Genomic DNA, 18,381 nt, shown 5'->3' with positions numbered 1-18,381 from the left:
TACTGTATTTGCTTTGGATATGTTTCTATTAAAAAGAACACTGCACATAGTGCTAAAACACCACTTTTTTCTCTTCCTGCTTCTCTTGGTAGAGGAACTACTTCCCCAAAGTTGAAGGGTATTGATCCCATACGTGTTTTTACATTTTTGTAGATACTTAAGTATCCATAAATAATATACAGTGTTGTTTTGTGTGTTTAAAATGTAAAAAAATGATATTTTAGTACAGCTGTTATTATCTTATACCTTGTCTTTTTCTACTCAGTAATTTGTTTTTTAGATTTGTGCAAGATGACACATAAAAATTTGAATTCATTCTTGTTAACTATTGCATAATATTTCATGTAGGTATAAACTAGAGTTGATTCACTCGATTCCTGCTGAACAGATATTTTCAATTTTGCAGAATTATAACTCATGTTATAGTGAAAATTATTGTATCCTTTTTCTTGCCCATGTCTTGTGCAGAGTGTTTCTTTAGGTAATATATCTCTCCAGTGAATTTGCCTGATCTTAGGTAGCTATAGACTGAATGTTTGTTCCCACCCCATCCATATGTTGAAATCCTAATCCCCAATGTGATGCTAGTAGGAGATGAGACATTTGGAAGATGATTAGGTCACGAGGGTGGAGCCCCCATGAATGGGATTAGTGCCCTTGTAAAGGAGACCTCAGAGAGTTTCCTCACCCCTTGTGCCTTGTGAGGACACAGCAAGAAGACTGCTGTTTATGAACCGGGAACTGGGCTCTCATCAGTGAATCTGATGGCACCTTGATCTTAGACTTTATATCCTTCAGAACTGTGAGAAAGAAATGTTTTTTTAAGTCTGTGGTATTCTGCCTTAGCAGCCCAAATGGATGAAGACATAGACACTCACTTTTTCCTAATTACTATTAAATTTAACATCTTTCATGCATTTTTGCCTCTATTTTGTTCTATAAGATTTGCCTATTTTTTCTGAGATTGTTCACCCATTTAGAAAAATTAATTCTTTGTATAATCTGTACACAAATTATTTCTCGTGTTGCAAATATTTTCTCCCTATCTAAGCATCTCCCCCCACCTCATAATTCATGGGAGTTTTCTATCATGCAGAAGTCTTACTTTAAAATAATTAAATGCAATTAAACTTGACCTGGCAGTATTACAGACTACATATTTTAAAATTCTCCTGCTACCCAACCTTTGAAAATATTAAAATAAAACCTCACTCTTTCAATTGCATAAGTGAGCCTGCCGGAGAGTAGGGGCACCCTCTCAAGCCAGGAGGATGGGGGCCAAGCCAGTTGTATGTGGTACCTCCTGACACCAGGTGACCTTGAGCTTTGGTTTGATGGAAATACCCTCAGGTATGGGCGACAAAGCCTTGCACCTGCGAAGGGCATGGAAGCAGGATTAAACCCCCCACATAAAACAGACCAAGAAAGAGCTACACTCTCAGAAAAAGAGTGAACTAGAAAAGAAATCCATCCTACTTTTCTGTTTTGAACTTGGCTATGAATTGAGGGAAAATAGTCATTTCGTGATTTAATGACCCTTACATCATTATTCTTCTCTGAAAACTATAAGCAGTAAATGTAATTTAAAGTAGACGTGGGTGGATAGTGTAGTGCTCGCCAGGCAATCGGCAGGAACAAATGCAAATTTTTGGGAGAGGACAGCATCCCTAAAGGAGGCCGGAAAAAAATCCCCATAGAGATATAAAAAATATAACCTCATAGTAAAAAAAAAAAAAGTACAAAACTCATGAGGGTATGAGGCACTGTTAACAAGAATAGGCAGAAACAATAAGCATCAGAACTAGGTCCATAAAGACTTTGATATTAAAATATCACAATTATTTACTTGATCCAGAAAAAAGTATGTTTAATGTGTTTAAAAAAATGAAAGGGAATCAAAAATGAGTAAGAGTCAGAGGCAATGAAGAAACAATCAAATAAGATGTAAAAAAGACAGAGATGAGGCTTATAGAAAAGCAATTAAATTTAGCAAATTTAATAAAAGTGAAAGTGAAAAAAAGACACAAAGGCTAGAAACAAAGATCAGGTAATTCTTTCTTGAAGGGTCAGATGATAAATATTTAAGGCATCGTGGGCCTCTCGTTTTTGTCACAACTACTCGGGTCTGCTGTTGTAGCCTGGACGCATCCATAGACAATTCATAAACTTGGTGTGGCTGTGTTACAGTTGTAATTTTTATAAAACCAGATGGCTTCCAGTGGACACAAGTGTTTGCTGACCCTTGGACCAGTGTTCTAACAACCAATTAATTGCAGATTAAAAAATGAGAGCATCGAGATAATGGGGAAAGGCAAGATTCAGAAAATGAACCACTTAATTGCTGAAACATGAAGAATTCTCAGTTTCAGGAATCCCAGGGAATCCCAAGTGGATTAAATAAAAGGAAATCAACAAACACAGACATATCAGAGTGAAACTGCAGAACACCAAAGAGAACAGGCCGTACGACGAGCCAGGGAAGACATTATCCAGGAAAGAACATGAAATAGACTCCTGACTGTGGCATAGTACAATGATAGCCAAGTATGAGAAGAAATTCCTGCCATCCTAGAATTTCACACCCAGCAAACTTAAAAAAAAATAGAAACATTTTCAGAGGAACAAAAATTGAGACCATTTGCCACCAAGAGGCTCTCAAAGAAAGAAATTCTAATAAAACAATTGATTTGAGGAATGCCTGCATGGCTCAGTGAGTTAAGCATCTGCCTTCGGCTCAGGTCCTGATTCCAGGGTCCTGGGATTGAGTCCCACATCAGGCTCCCTGCTCAGCGGGGAGCCTGCTTCTCCCTCTGCCTGCTGCTCTCCTTCCTTGTGCTCTCTCTCTCTCTGACAAATAAATAAATAAATAAATAAATAAATAAATAAATAAATAATTCTAAAGGAAAAAAAAAACAACAAAACATTTAATTTGAGAGCCTAAAAAAGACAAAGCTCTCTGGATGGCAATAGTATATGAGCCAGGAGAGAGAAAGTGAAGATAAAAATGTCTTTTATTTTTAAGGAGGGGAAGGATATTGGTAAATTTAGACATCTTAAATGTGCACATAAAACATCTCAGGGGGGTGCTTGGGTGGCTCGGTACGATAAGTGTCTGCCTTTGGCTCAGGTCATGATCTTGGGGTCTTGGGATCGAGTCCCCACACACACTCTCTCTGTCTCTCTCTCAAATAAATAAATAAAACCACGAGAGACTATGGACTCTGGGAAACAAACTGAGGGTTTCAGAGGGGAGAGGGGTGGGGGATTGGGATAGACCGGTGATGGGTATTAAGGAGGGCGCATGTATTGCATGGTGCACTGGGTGTTATACGCAAACAATGAATCATGGAACACTACATCAAAAACTAAGGATGTACTGTATGGTGACTAACAACATAATAAAAAATTAAAAAAAAAATCTCAGAAATTCCCACTGAGAGAGTAGAAAACAAGTGTAATAACTTTCAAGTCAGTAAATGAGGGAGAAAAAGCAAACCAAACCAAAACCTTAATTTAGAAGAAAGTAAAGAAGGACAAATAGGGGCACCTGGCTGGCTCAGTCGGTAGAGCATGTGACTCTTGATCCTGAGGTCATGAGTTGGAGGCCGATGTTGGGCGCAGTGGTTTACTTAACAACAACAACAGCAACGAAGTGAAGGAAAAATAAAAAGAAGCAATGAGATGGACAAATAAAAAAAAGCTATAAGTAAAAATAAATCCAAATATGTCAATAATAAAAATAAATGTAAATGAATTAAACTCATCAGGTAAGAGACAGAATATCAGATCAGATTTGAAAAAAGGACCATACTATATGCCATTTCCAGGAAACACACAGGAAATATAAAGGACGAAAAACATCAAAGGCAAAAGCATCAAAAATGATACACCAGGGAAACACAAAACAGAGGAAATCAGAAGTAGCCTTATTTACATGAGATTCGGTAACATTTAAGGCAAAATGTGTTATTATAGATAAGGAATAACACTTAGTGATATAACGTTGAATTCACCAGAAGACGGACACAACAGAGATATAATAGGATGTCATGCATCCAATGAAATAGCTCCAAACTATATAAATAAACCTTGAGAGAGTGCAAAGAGATGTTAATAAATTGATCATTTTGGTGGGAAATGTTAACACATCTCTCTCAATAATTTATAGACCAAGAACACAAAAACTTTAAGATTGTGGAACACTGGAATCATTTAACAATGTGCTTGACCTAATGAACATCTATGAACCTAGATAAAAGAATATAGATTCTTTTTTAAAAATTTATTTAAATTCAATTAGCCAACATATAGTACATCATCAGTTTCAGATGTAGAGTTCAATAATTCATCAGTTGCACGTAACACCCAGTGCTCATCACATCATGTGCCCTCCTTAATGTCCATCATCCAGTTACCCCATCCCCCCACCCCACTCCTCTCCAGCAACCCTGAATTTGTTTCCTATAGTTAAAAGTCTTTCATGGTTTGTCTCTCTCTCTCTGATTACTTCCCATTCAGTTTTCCCTCCCTTCCCCTATGATCCTCTGCACTGCTTCTTATATTCTGCATATGAATGAAACCATACGATAATCATCTTTCTCAAGAATATATATTCTCTAATATAGAGGTAAAACTCTTCACCCCCACATTAAAGAATATATATATTTTTCAGACACAGGACATTTACACAGATCATAAATCAAATCCTAAAAAATATCTTAAAACTCAGGGTCATAACTGATCACATTTTCTCAGACTACGATGAAATTAAGTTAGATGAAAATAACAGATAATTAAAAAAAACTGAACAGATAACTAAAGACATCTCCTATCTTGGCAATTCTGAAATCACACTTCTAAAAAACACTTGACTGAAAAAAATCATAATGTGTATTAGAAAATGCTTGGAACTGCGTGATAATGAAAATACTAAATATCACAATATATGCAAAATAGGTCAAGTGATATATAAAAGGCATTTTATAGCTATAAATGCTTAGAAAAGCTTCTAAGAAAAGGAGAAAGACTGACAAGGATCATGGCAAGCATCCAACTTAAGAAGTTGTGGGAGCATCACCTGGGTGGCTCTGTCGGTTAAGCCTCTGCCTTTGGCTCAGGTCGTGATCTCAGAGTCCTGGGATGGAGCCCTACCCTCCCTGCTCAGCACGGAGTCTGCTTCCCCTCTCCCTCTGTTCCCACTGCCCTCCCCCCACTCCCTCGTTGGAGCTTTCTCTCAAATATAATCTTAAAAAAAAAAAAGAAGTTATAGGAAAATAAAGAACAAAGAATGCTTGGAGGCATGTTATCTTGTGGAGACACTTGAACACCTCCACCCACACTCCTTCAAAGGAGGACAACTGATTTATCTCATCAGCAAGCTGGGGAGAAAGAGTTGAACAAGTTTGACTTAGCTTTTTGGAACTCTGTTGTTCAGACCTGGCCTCCTCTCCAGAGGGTGCACTGTGTTTCCGTCTGTTCTCTGACCACCTGTAGGCTCATCTGAGCAAGCACTTCCTCTGTTGAGGTGCCCCTGTCTGTTGACCGCACTGCTGGAGACCAGAGCCTGTGAGCCCGGATTCTTGGATGAAGTGGAGGTGAGCCAAAGACATTTTCTCCTATCAATTCTATCAGTAATAACGGTGACATTTCCCTATGTGTCAGTCTGTTGTGTCTTCTGCCATAGTTAGTCTTTACTTTTTTCATTTGTTCAGCGTTTATGATGTGCAAATTATGTGCAGGGAATTGTGGGGAGCACATTTAGGCAAGGGACACTCCTTTCCATGGCATTTGCTTTGCTCTGTTGTTTAGCCTTAGCCTGAAAGGTGAACTCACGGCAGGTGGAGCTAGCCAGTTAGGATCCCACTTCCGCTATCAGAGGAGGATTTCTGATTTCAACAGTCACATGAACAGGAAGTTGTAAGGGGAATGGGTGTAATATGATGCAGTGTTATGAATTTGTGAACTGGCTTTTATTTTCCATGTAAGGAAATTTCGTGTGCTTTAAAATTTTTTTAAATTTTTTATGTTGCAATCAAGCTTAAATATTTAGGGGGACCCATACTAACTAATATCCTCTCCGTTTAAAGGATTTTAGAAAATTCAAGATGATTCTTGGAGATGATCCTCATAGTGGTGGCTTTTAGGCAACAGGCTTGAGCCATGGAAATGTGAGCAAGGCAAAAGGGTTCACAGTGACCTCCCGGACGGAATGCAAACAGGCTCATTAAGTAATGCACCCCAAAATAGCCATAGACCCTAACTAACGAATGGGCTACTTACAACGAGGCAGAGTTACCAAAAAAAGGGAAAATTTCATTTGTTCCCCTACCTCTTCACTCTGCCCTATAACTGTGGCCGCTCACCACCACCTTATTGCAGTTCCTCCTTGTGCTGTCCTGCCCACCACTCCCTCGTGGTGTGCTCAGTAAACTTCTATCTCTTTTGTTCTGCCTTGGGTGAATCCTTTCACCACCTGCACTGCAGGCCCCCACCCATTTGGGGTGCCCCACTTTTGGTGGTCCCTATCTGATTGGAGCACCCCACAATCCCCTCGTATGTGATACGTTGAGAAGGCTGGAAAGGGGTTAGCCACATGTAAATGGAATATGTAAACCTCTCTTCACTGTATCTTTTTGTTCTTTCCAGGCTTTCACTTATGTATTTACTTATTTAAGTTTTTAAAAATCTTTTATTATTTTCTTTTAAATTTTAATTTCAGTATAGTTAACATATAGTGTTATATTAGTTTCAGGTGCACCATGTAGCGATTCAACAGTTCTATACATTACTTAGTGCCCATCAAGTTTAAACGTACTCTTCATCCCCTTCACCTACTTCACCCATCCCGCCACTTATCTCCCCTCTGTAAGTATCTGTTTGTTCTCTATAGCTAAGAGTCTGTTTTTTGGTTTGTCTCTCTCTTTTTTTTCCTTTGTTCATTTGTTTCATTTCTTAAATTCCACAAATGAGTGAAATCCTATGGTATTTATCTTTCTCTGACCTCTTTTGCTAAGCATTATACTCTCTAGATCCATCCATGTTGTTGTAAATGGCAGATCTCATTCTTTTTTATGGTTCAGTAATATCCCATCATGTATATCACATCTTCTTTATCTATTCATCTATTGTTGGACAGTTGGGCTGCTTCCATAATTTGGCTACTGTAAATAATGTTGTAATAAACATGGGCATGCATATATCCTTTGAGCTAGTGTTTTCATATTCTTTGGGTAAATACCCAGTAGTGTGATTACTGGATCACACGGTAATTCTATTTTTTAATATTTTGAAAAACCTCCATACTGTTTTCTACAATGGCTGCACCAGTTTGCATTCCCACTAACAGTGCACAAGGGTTCCTTTTTCTCCACATCCTCACCAACACTTGCTGTTTCTTGTGTTTTTGATTTTAGCCATTCTGACAGGTGTAAGGTGATATCTCATTGTGGTTTCAATTTCCATTTCCCTGATGATGAGTGATGTTGAGCATCTTTTCATGTGTCTGTTGGCCATTGGGATGTCTTCTTTGGAGAAATGTCTGTTCATGTTTTCTGCCCATTTTTAAATTGGGTTATTTGTGCTTTTTTTTTTTGTTTTTGTTTGTGGTTTTTTTTGTTGTTCGTTTTGTTTTTTTTGGTGTTGAGTTGTATAAGTTCTTTATATACTTTGGATACTAACCCTTTATTGGATATGTCATTTGCAAATATCTTCTCCCATTCAGTAGGCTGTCTTTCAGTTTTGTTGATTGTTTCCTTTCCTGTGCATATTTGATATAGTTCCAGTAGTTTATTTTTACTATTGTTTCCCTTGCCTCAGGAGATGTTATGGTTGATGCAGAGAAATTACTGCCTGTGTTCTTTTCTAGGCTTTTTATGGTTTCAGGTCTCACATTGAAGTCTTTAATCCATTTTGAGTCTATTTTTGTGTAGGGTGTAAGAAAGTGGGCCAGTTTCATTCTTTTGCATGTAGCTGTGCAGTTTTCCCAAGACCACGTGTTGAAGACACTGCCTTTTTCACATTGCATATTCTTGCTTCCTTGATTGAAGATTAATTAACCATATAATTGTGGGTTTACTTCTGGGCTTTCTTTTCTGTTCCATTGATCTATGTGTCTATTTTGTGCCAGTACCATATTGTTTTGATTACTACAGCTTGAAGTCTGGAATTGTGATACCTCCAGCTTTGTTTTTCTTTTTCAGAATTGCTTTGGCTATTCTGGGTCTTTCATGGTTCCATACGAATTTTAGGGTGTTTGTTCTAGTTCTGTGAAAAACGCTGTTGGTATTTTGATAGGGATTACATTGAATGTATAGATTGCTCTAGGTAGTATATGTTCTTTCCAGGCTTTTAAATGTTTTGCCTTTCCCTATCTGTGATTAGCATAGGAAATATCTCCCAAATGCCTTGCAAGTTCTATGGTACTCCCAGACTGTGCTTGGATGATGGATCATTCTTTTTCTATCAACACACTTTCCTCATCCATGTTTAAGACATTCCTTATCTGGCAAGGTGGGGTCATGGTATGTGGGAGCAGACATTCAATATCTGCTTTCTCTACCAGAGAAGTATTTTTCTTCATCTAGGATATTTTTATGGTATCCATTTGGGATATATTTGGATGGTTACAACTGGGGTTCTTTTCCTTCTCTGCGTTTGTGACATAGGATGTATGAAATTTGGTGTGATATATATATGTTGGATACTGGAGAAGGCATGTTTTATAAGCAGTAACCTTGCTATCAGGCTGTTATAAGTGCCCAGAGTCCTCTGGGCACTTTTTAGTGCTAGTTGGCAAATGTATGGGTCTGCTCAGGCTGCCATAGTGGAATACCACAGGATAGGTGTCTTAAACAACAAAAATGTACTTTCTTATAGTTCTGGAGGCTGGAAGACCAAGGTCAAGGCACTTGGTCTCTGGTGAGGCCTTTGCTTTCTGGCTTGTAGAGAGCCACCTTCTTGCTCTGAATTTCTTACAGGGCCTTTCCTCTGTTGTCATACTCCTGGTGTCTCTTCTTCTTCTAAGGACACCAGTCATATTGGATCAGGTCTCTCCCTGATGGCCTCATTTAACCTCATTTACCTCCTTGAAGGTCTTATCTCTAAATATTGTCACACTGAGAATTAGCACTTCGACGTATGAATTTTGGGTCCATAATAGCTGGTGATGTATGTTATAAGCTGTGTATGTTATAAGCTGTGTGTTAAAAGCTTCTCATGGAGCCCACGAGAAGGAAGGACCACTAGCTAAGAATCCTGGAGAAAAACCACTGAAGTCTTACTCTTCCTTAGCTCTTGGCTCCCCAGTTTCCTCTGGGTTTCAGTCGTACTTTGGAGATGTAGGTTCGGTTCCAGATCACCAAAGTAAAGAAAATATTGCAATACAGTGAGTCAAATAAATTTTTTTGGTTTCCCAGTGCCTATAAAAGTTGTTTACATTATAATGTAGTCTGTTAAGCATGTAATAGCATTATGTCTAAAAAACAATGTGCATACCTTAATTAAAAATACTTCGTTGCTAAAAAATGCTAACCAGCCAGTCATAACCACTGATCGCAGATCACCATAACAAATATAAATAACAATGAAAAAGTTTGAAATAGTTCATGAATTACTGAAATGTAACACAGATGTGAAGGGAGCACATGCTGGGGGAAAATGGTGCCAATAGACTTGTTCCATTCAGGATTGCCACAGACCTTCAATTTATAAAAAACACAGTATCTGCAAGGTGCAATAAAGTGAAGCATAAGAAAACAAGGAGGCATGTCTGTGTTGGTTTTTATGTTGGGAGGGATTAGGAATGAGTGAAGAAGGGCTTGGAAAAGATGTTGCCATGGAGATGGGCTTAATCTATATAAACATCAGAGACTTCTGGTTTCTGTCAAAGGGTGAAGCAACATGTGTTGCTGGCTCCCTGACAAAAAAACAATCTGGGAGAAACTAAAGAAACAAGAGTGAAGCATGGTTTCCAGAATCTAACGATAATTACTATGAAACGACAACAAGAAAGCATAAGAAACTCCAAGGAGTAAGAAGGTCGTGTTTTTTCCCTGGGTGGATAGTGGCCACTCACACCCTGGCAGGAAGAGGAAGCATTGGAAGACTAGATTGCTTTCCACCTGCAATGCCTTTATTTTTTTTTTATTTTTTTATTTTTTTAAAAGCCTTTTTTTTTTTTTAAGATTTTATTTATTTATTCGACAGAGATAGAGACAGCCAGCGAGAGAGGGAACATAAGCAGGGGGAGTGGGAGAGGAAGAAGCAGGCTCATAGCAGAGGAGCCTGATGTGGGGCTCGATCCCATAACGCGGGGATCACGCCCTGAGCCGAAGGCAGACGCTCAACTGCTGTGCCACCCAGGCGCCCCTCCACCTGCAATGCCTTTAGACAATCCTTGCCCACATTATCATGACAGAAATAAGTAGCAACAGTCCAACCATGAAATACCAGGGCAGCACCAAGCTCTGGACTGAGTGAGGAAGTGACGGAAACTGAACTGACCAGCCACACACAAGCCTTCACAGCCTCATGGCTCCCCTGTAAACCATCAAGGCCTGGGTGTTACAGCCTAGGGGAGCCACCCCCCAGGGGCAATCCAGACTAGAGGTGTTGCCTGATGGAGGAGCAGCAGTTGAACGCGAAGACAGGGGTTGGTGGTAGTTGTCGCTCTCTACCCTGGGTCTCAACTCTCTCCACTTCTTAAATCAGGGGTGGACTAACTGTTTCTGTAAAGTGCCAGATAGTAAATATTTTAGGCTTTGTGAGCCATATGGTCTCTCTGCAGCTACTCAACTTTGTCCATGTAGTGCTAACAGAGCCATAGGCAATATGTACACAAATGGCAGTTTCTGTGCTCCACTAAAAATAGGCAATGGGTCCAATTTGGCCCATGGGCCATAGCTTGCAGACTATTGCCTTACATTAATCAGACTGACGCAGACTAGTACATGGCCTTTGGCTCCTTACCAACATGCATTACCAAAAAGAGTAGTTGGCATCTCCCAAGGTACACAAGTTCACAGGCAAATAATAGACAAAAAGGAATAAAATTTCTATTAAAAAAGAAAAGACAAAACAAACACTACCTACCAACTGAAGTAGTATTACTTACAGAATGGAATTTAAATATGCAAAGTAAGAATATTCAAAGAGATAAGGGAAGATACTAGAGAAATAAAAGAGAACAGGAAGTCGCAAACAAGAACCAAATAGGAAGTGTTTGTATGTAAAATATAATAATTAAAAAACAATAAATTGTGGCATGGATAAAACTGAAGAACCACTAATGCGTTGGAAGGTCCCATTGAGGACTCTCTAGACAGCAACAGGAAAGAAGGATAAGATAGAACATTTTTTTTTAAAGCTAAGAGATGCAGAGAATTTCAGTAGGAAAGAAATATTTTTCTTTCTTTCCTCTTCATATTTGAGGAAATAATAGAGATATTTCCCAGAATTAGGAAAAAAAATCTCAATCTCTAATTGAGAAGGCTTGTAGGGTGACAGAAGAGAAAATTTAAATTGTATCTATATGGAACATCTCATGAAAAGGAAGATTCCAGACAGATTAAAGTCCTCAATGTGAAAAAAGTAAAACAAACAAACTGTAAAGAAGAGGGGTGCCTGGGTGGCTCAGTTGGCTAGGCTTCTGACTTTTCCTTTTGGCTCAGGTCACGATCTCAGGGTGGTGAGGTTGATCCCTGAGTCAGTCTCCCTGCTGGGTGTGGAGCTTACTTAAGATTCTTTCTCTCCCTTTCCTTCTGCCCCTCCCCCCCACCCCCTCTTGCCTGTGCTCTCTAAAACAAAACAAAACTGTAAAGAAAATGTAGGACAATGACTTTGTAATCTGGGGTGGGTTCTTTTGTTTTGATTGAACTAAAGTTCAAAATCATAAATTATAACTCAAAGAATTGATAAATTTGAGTTATCTCAAAACTAAGACCCTTTTTATGGACAAGTTTAATATACAGATGACCAATTGGGAAAGTAATTTTACAAGTATTTTTTAACCATTAGCAGTATAACCCACCCGACAAATGAAATTCCCCTAGGGCTGCTGTTCCTTATTGACTCAAAGTTCTTAGCAACGCTCATGTTTGATATTTGATAAAACTATTGAACACCTACTTGCATGGTAAGCCCTAGTTTCAGTTCTTAATGGTTTGGGTTGTGCTTTGGTCCTTGTAAAATTTCCTGGCCTAATCTCTCTTCTACTTAAGTTCCTTCTTCATCTTTTCATTTGAAAGGGCCAATTAGACACTTAGTGTTCCCTTATGGATTGATCCTGCCTAGGACTATTGAACCAGAAAATTCTCGTGCCTTCTTACACAGAGCATGCTATGCAAAGAAATAGCGTTGTGCCTCATGGGAGCTTATTGGAGATGAAAACGATTGAGTTCCACTTCAGATCTAGTAAATGAGAATCTACATTTTTCACAAGTTCTTCAGGTAATTTGCATGCATATTAAAGGTTGAGAAGCACTGTTATAGACTTGGTTGAAGGCCTGATATCCTACAAAACACAACCACATCTTTTATTTTTGAAGCAACTCAGAAATTTAGTGAATTCCATGAAGCCACTGATACAGTTTGTGGCTGGACCATGACCGGACCCTAGAATATCTGATTCTCATGGAAGGGTTATTTCTACACCATCATGTAGTCTGTCATTTCTAGGTTTCACAGAGTTCATCCCTGGTCAGCTTTTCACTTCTCTAATCTGTGCCAGTTTGTTGTAAGCCTCAGCTGTTACTGTCAGCTGCTCTTATTTCTCAGTCCAGTGTCGGTCCATATGTAGGAGACAGCTGTGTGTTCTTCCTGCCAGTGGCCTTCCAGCATTGTGTATTTGCAGTATGTTCCCATGCATGAAGGACAGAGAGTGCACTTGGGCTTTCTATCAATATGCCATGTGACCCGGGCCCAAATTGCAAGTTTATGTCTTGAATGCCTGAATAATATTTGTGGAAATGAGAACACTTTTATAAGATTATAGAATGGGCTCATTCATGACCTCCTTGTCACACGTGATAGAGGAGACTTCTGTTTCTCACTTTCTTAAAGAATTATTTTTTGTTGGGGTACCTGGATGGCTCAATTGGTTAAGCATCTGCCTTCGGCTCAGGTCATGATTCTGGGATCCTGGGATTGAGCCCCAAGTCATACTCTCTTTCTCTCTCTCTCTGTCAAATAAATAAATAAAATCTTTAAAAAAAATTCTTTGTTAAATGAAATTTGAGTCCTCCATTCTGTGAATCTGATTCTGCTCCAACACCAGGACCCTTCTAGATTGGAAGTTGGAAGTGAATTGCTGTGTAAGTTATTGAATTTTTCAAAAGCCAACTATTATAAACTGTACCTCTGAAGTCTTCATTGTTAATTCCTGTTATCCAGAATACAATCTGTAAATAATAAAAACTTTAATTCTCATTTGCTCAATACATTTCGCTCCAAATTTTAAGACTTGTGTCTAAGGTAGAAATCAACAGAAAGAGAGATGGCTGGGACCCATGATACCATATTCTCAATTTTGTGACCAGCTGTCTATGGCAGCTGCAGCTTCTCCCATGAGTGTCTAGAAGATAAGGCCACGAAAAGGAATGCTCTTTGTTACTCGTCTTGGAGCCCAATCTCAATGTGTTTCTTTGATGTGAGTTATGCCGAGACTTCTCCTGCCTGTTCGAGGAGGTAGATCCATGACTAAAGGTAGCTTCAATTCACACCTCAGAATCACACTCTAATATTGGTCCTTGATACCTTCCTACTTTGAGGGCGTAAAGAAGTATAGACGGGAACCAACACACAAAAATCAGTTGCATTTCTATTCATTAACAATAAACTATGCAAAAAAATTAAATAAATAATCCCATTTATAATACTATAAAAAAGAATAGAATCCTTAGGAATAAACTTAACCAAGGAGATGAGAGGCTTATGTGCTGAAAACTATAAATCACTGATGAAGGAAATTAAAGAAGACGCAAGTCTATGGAAAGACATTTATGTTCATGGATTGGAAGACTTAATATTGTTGAAGTGTTCATCCTACCCTAAGTGATCTACAGATTCAATGTAATCCCTGTCAAAGTCTTCATGGTATTTGTTTTAAGGAAATAGAAAAAAAAAAATCCTGAAATTCATATGGATCCACAAAAAGCCCCAGGAGAGCTAAAGCAATCTTGAGAAAGAACAAAGCTGGAAGCTTCACATTTCTTGATTTTAAAATGTATTACAGGGGCGCCTGGGTGGCGCAGGCGTTGGGCGTCTGCCTTCGGCTCAGGGCGTGATCCCGGCATTCTGGGATCGAGCCCCATGCTTGTGTCCTTTCTCTTGCTGGCTGTCTCTCTTTGTAATAAATAAAATCTTTAAAAAAAATAAAATAAAATGTATTACAAAGCCACAGTAATCAAAACAGTATGGCACTGGCATAAAAGCAGACATATAAACCAATAGAACATGTTCAAAAACAAACTTCTACTGGTAAGTTTGAATATTTAATTGGCTTTATCAAGTGATTCGTGAATCAGGCAGCATCACATCTAGCAACCAGGAAAAAAGCTCCAAGGTGCTGTACAGAATGGAAGTATTTTATAGACAGAAACAGGGCAGGATAATTAGCAAAGGGAAAAGAAAGGATTATTTCAGGCAAGATCACTTTCCCTTAAGGGAAGGAGTAGTGGATCTTATCATGCAGATTACCTCATCTTGCTTTGAGGGATGGAGAGGCCCATGTCACTGATTACCTCTTTGGTGCTGACCAGAAAATTCCTGACTGATCAGTTAAGACTACATTTCTGGGGGAGGTCAAAACTGCAGTTAGGTTAGATATTAAGCCCCAGTTTGGTGACTTGGCCCATCTGTGGTTTCTCTTTTTAACAAACAAAACAGAAAGTCCATAAATAGACCCTGTGTATATACTCAACTGAAAATTGATAAGGGAGCCAAGAATGCAGAATGGGGAAAGGACAGGCTCTTTAGCAAACGATGCTGGGAAAACTGGACATCCACATGCAAAAGAATGAAATTGGATTCACACCACACACACAAATCAGCTCACAATGGAGTAAGATTGAAACGTGAGACCTGAAACTGTAAAGCTGCTAGTGGAAAACATAGGGGATAAACCTCATGGTGTGGGGCTGGCAATGATTTCTTGAACGTGATACCAAAAACGTAGACAACAAAGACAAAAATAAACCAGTGGAACTACATCAAACTGAGAAGCTTCTGCACAGCAAGAGAAAAAAATCTACAGAGTGAAAAAGCAGTAAACAGAATGGGACAAAAATGTGCAAATCATATACCTAATAAGAGATTATATCCAAAATATATAAAGAATTCCTACTTTTCAGGAGCAAAAAAGCCCCCAAGTAACTGATTCAAGTGGACGAAAGAACTGAATAAACATTTTTCCAAAGAAGACATGGCCAATAGGTATATGAAAAGATGCTTGCCATTGCTAACCACCAGGGAAATGCAAATCGAAACCATGATGAGATATGACCTCACGCGTGTTAGAATGAATATTATAAGAAATCAAAAGACAGCAAATGTTGGCAAGAATGTGAAGAAGCTGGAATGTGGGTACACCTTTGATGGGATGTCAAATGGAGCAGCCACTATGGAAAACTGTATGAAGGTCCCTTAAAAAATTAAAAATAGAGCTACTGCATGATCCAGAGATCCACTTCTGGGTATATATCCATAATATTTGAAACCAGAATCTTGAATCAGGATTGCTGCATTCTGATGGGGTTTAGAGCCAACACCCAAGAACGTGCCACTTTGGCTTGCTGATTATTTTTAGCTGAAGACAATCAACGTCCAGGAGACTCAAGAAGAGCTTCTTACCTCCTCTTTAATTGCCTAAAAGAATTTAGATAGGGAGCCTGTACCAGAAAAAGGCTATCACCAAAGATAACTTTCTGTTGTGTTTTTTTTTTTAACATAAGAAAACTCCACCAGGCATGACAAACATTTGTTGACCATACATTTGCTCTTCCCATTTTCCTGTGAATTGTCTTCCTTCTGTTTGAAGTCCCAGACCCCTAAACCCCGTCTCTCTAACTTAGGGCGGCATACAAGCCTCGTTTGCCTGATTATCAGAGAGCCTCTCTGTCTTCATGTGGCTTTAATACGTACGGAATTACATCTGTTTTTTTTCCTGTTAATCTGTTTTATACCAATTTAATTATTAGGCCAGGCAAAAAACTCGGAATAGGAGAAGAGAACATTTTCCTCCCCTAAAACTCTCCTGTTTGTTGCAGCACTATTCGCAATAGCCAAGGTATGGGAACAACCCAAATGTCCGCTGAGGGATGAATGGATAAAGAACAGGGTACCATATACATTCAATGCGATGTTACTCAGCCTTAAAAATGAAGGAAATCCTACCATATGTGACAGCATGGATGGACTTGAAGTCCATTATGAAATAAGCCAGTGGCAGAAGGACAAATACTGCATGATTCCAGTTATATGAGAAATCTCAAATAGTCAAATTAATAGAAACAGAGAGTAGAATGGTGGTTGCCAGGGGCTGGGCGTAGTTGCTGTTCAAAGATCTAGTGTGAGTTATGTAAGATAAATAAGTCCTAGAGACTCTCTGTACAAAGTTGTGCTTATAGATTACAATGCTGAATTGTACATTTAAAATTTTGTTAAGAGGGTAGATCTCATGTGAAGCGTGCTTGCTACAATAATAAGAAAAAGTTACTCTTAAGGTAATGCAATCACAACATACTTAATATTAATTATTCACTAATTAATATTATTATCTATCAGTCTACCTTTGTTTTCTGAGATTATATTCTGATGGGCCTAATACACTCTTTCAGGAGTACTTTTTAAGTCAGAGGTATCTTCTATAAACAGTATTTGGCAGTAAAAATTAATATAAAATCTGCGGAGGGCAATTTAAATTTTAAAAGTGCTCATATTTTCCAAGACTACATAGATTTAATTCTAGAAATTTGTTCCCTGAAAACAAACTTATATTACCCTAAATAGTTAAAAGAATTTCAAAATTAAGTATTGTACGCCATTGGAGTTTTAATTTTATATTTGCTTGATTCTTCCCCCGCTTAAGTATATATAAATTTTGATGTCTTAATGTTTGCAAGCTCCATTTTCAATAATTGCTATTTCCTAATACCTTAAAACATGAAACTATTTGGCCCTCCATTTGTTAAAAGTATGGTTGAATATTGCCGGTTTATTTTGAACAAAATGCAACCAAAATCTGAAGGTTTTTAAACAGTATAAAATCAAACTGGCTAGAGAAACAAAGATAATAATTGTACTAAATTTCATTATATTCACTATTAGTCCATGGTGAAAACAACTGTATTTCAGTCACTCTCCCTGTGTATGTATACTTCTTTTTAATTAAGAAAAATGCAGATTTTAAAAATTGTAGATTTTTTTGTTGTTGAAGTGTTTATTTATTCTTTTATTTAGAGAGAGAGAGAGAGAGGGTGCTAGAGCACGTGTAAGCTAGAGGAGGGGCAGAGGGGGAGGGAGAATCTCAAGCAGACTCCCTGCTGAGTGCCAAGCTGGACATGGGGCTCGACCTCAGGATCCTGAGATCATGACCTGAGCTGAAGTCGAGTCAGGTGCTTAACCAACTGAGTCACCCAGGCAGCCCTGTTGTTGAAATCCTTAAAAAGTAACACTGAACTGAAAAGGATGCATTCTTGGAAAAACTGAACTATATGCATGCATATATAAAAATATTCATTCTATTGATGTTAATTTTCAATATTTAGATCATAGAGGTTATTTTAATGGGCAAGGGCATAAGTTATTTTACATTTTTATCAAATTATTTTTTGGATATGAGTTTTCAGAGAAAAATACTTCGTTTATAAAAAATAAATATTTCAAAACATGTAAAGATTAAAGAAAGAAAAGAAGCAGCATGCAAAGGATTCAAGGGAAAGCACACCAGGGGAGAAAAGAATCTGTCTGTAAGACCTAGAGCTACAGGCCTTCAATTAAGGGGTCATGCCCCTCGGCCCTCTACCGTAATAGCTTAATGTGGGAATTATAGGGGAAGGGCAACCTGCCTTCAGCAGTAGCAGACCCCAGGTCTGTCTTACTGCACCGTATATATACTTCAGCCACGTATATGTGAAAAAGGGATTCCAAGGATTCTTAAACCTTTTAACTGATGCCTTATCATATCTAATGCACCAAGACCCTCAGGCGCTAATAGATCCTGAATTTGAAATATGTCATAGAGTACAGTGTGAGCAGTGATCCCCTGGAGTAGTGCAGTCAGTGAACTTGTTAATTACTTCTTCTGTGACAGGAGCAGGTAAATTGCCGGGAGTTCTGTGCGCGCTCCTGTCTGTCCGTGCGTCTGTCTGTGTGACAGGTCCCGTGTGT

The sequence above is a fragment of the Ursus americanus genome, chromosome 16, assembly GCF_024610735.1.
Source record: "Ursus americanus isolate L20-20 chromosome 16, mUrsAme1.1.p, whole genome shotgun sequence".
Lineage (NCBI taxonomy): Eukaryota > Metazoa > Chordata > Mammalia > Carnivora > Ursidae > Ursus > Ursus americanus.
This window is presented reverse-complemented; position numbering follows the sequence as displayed.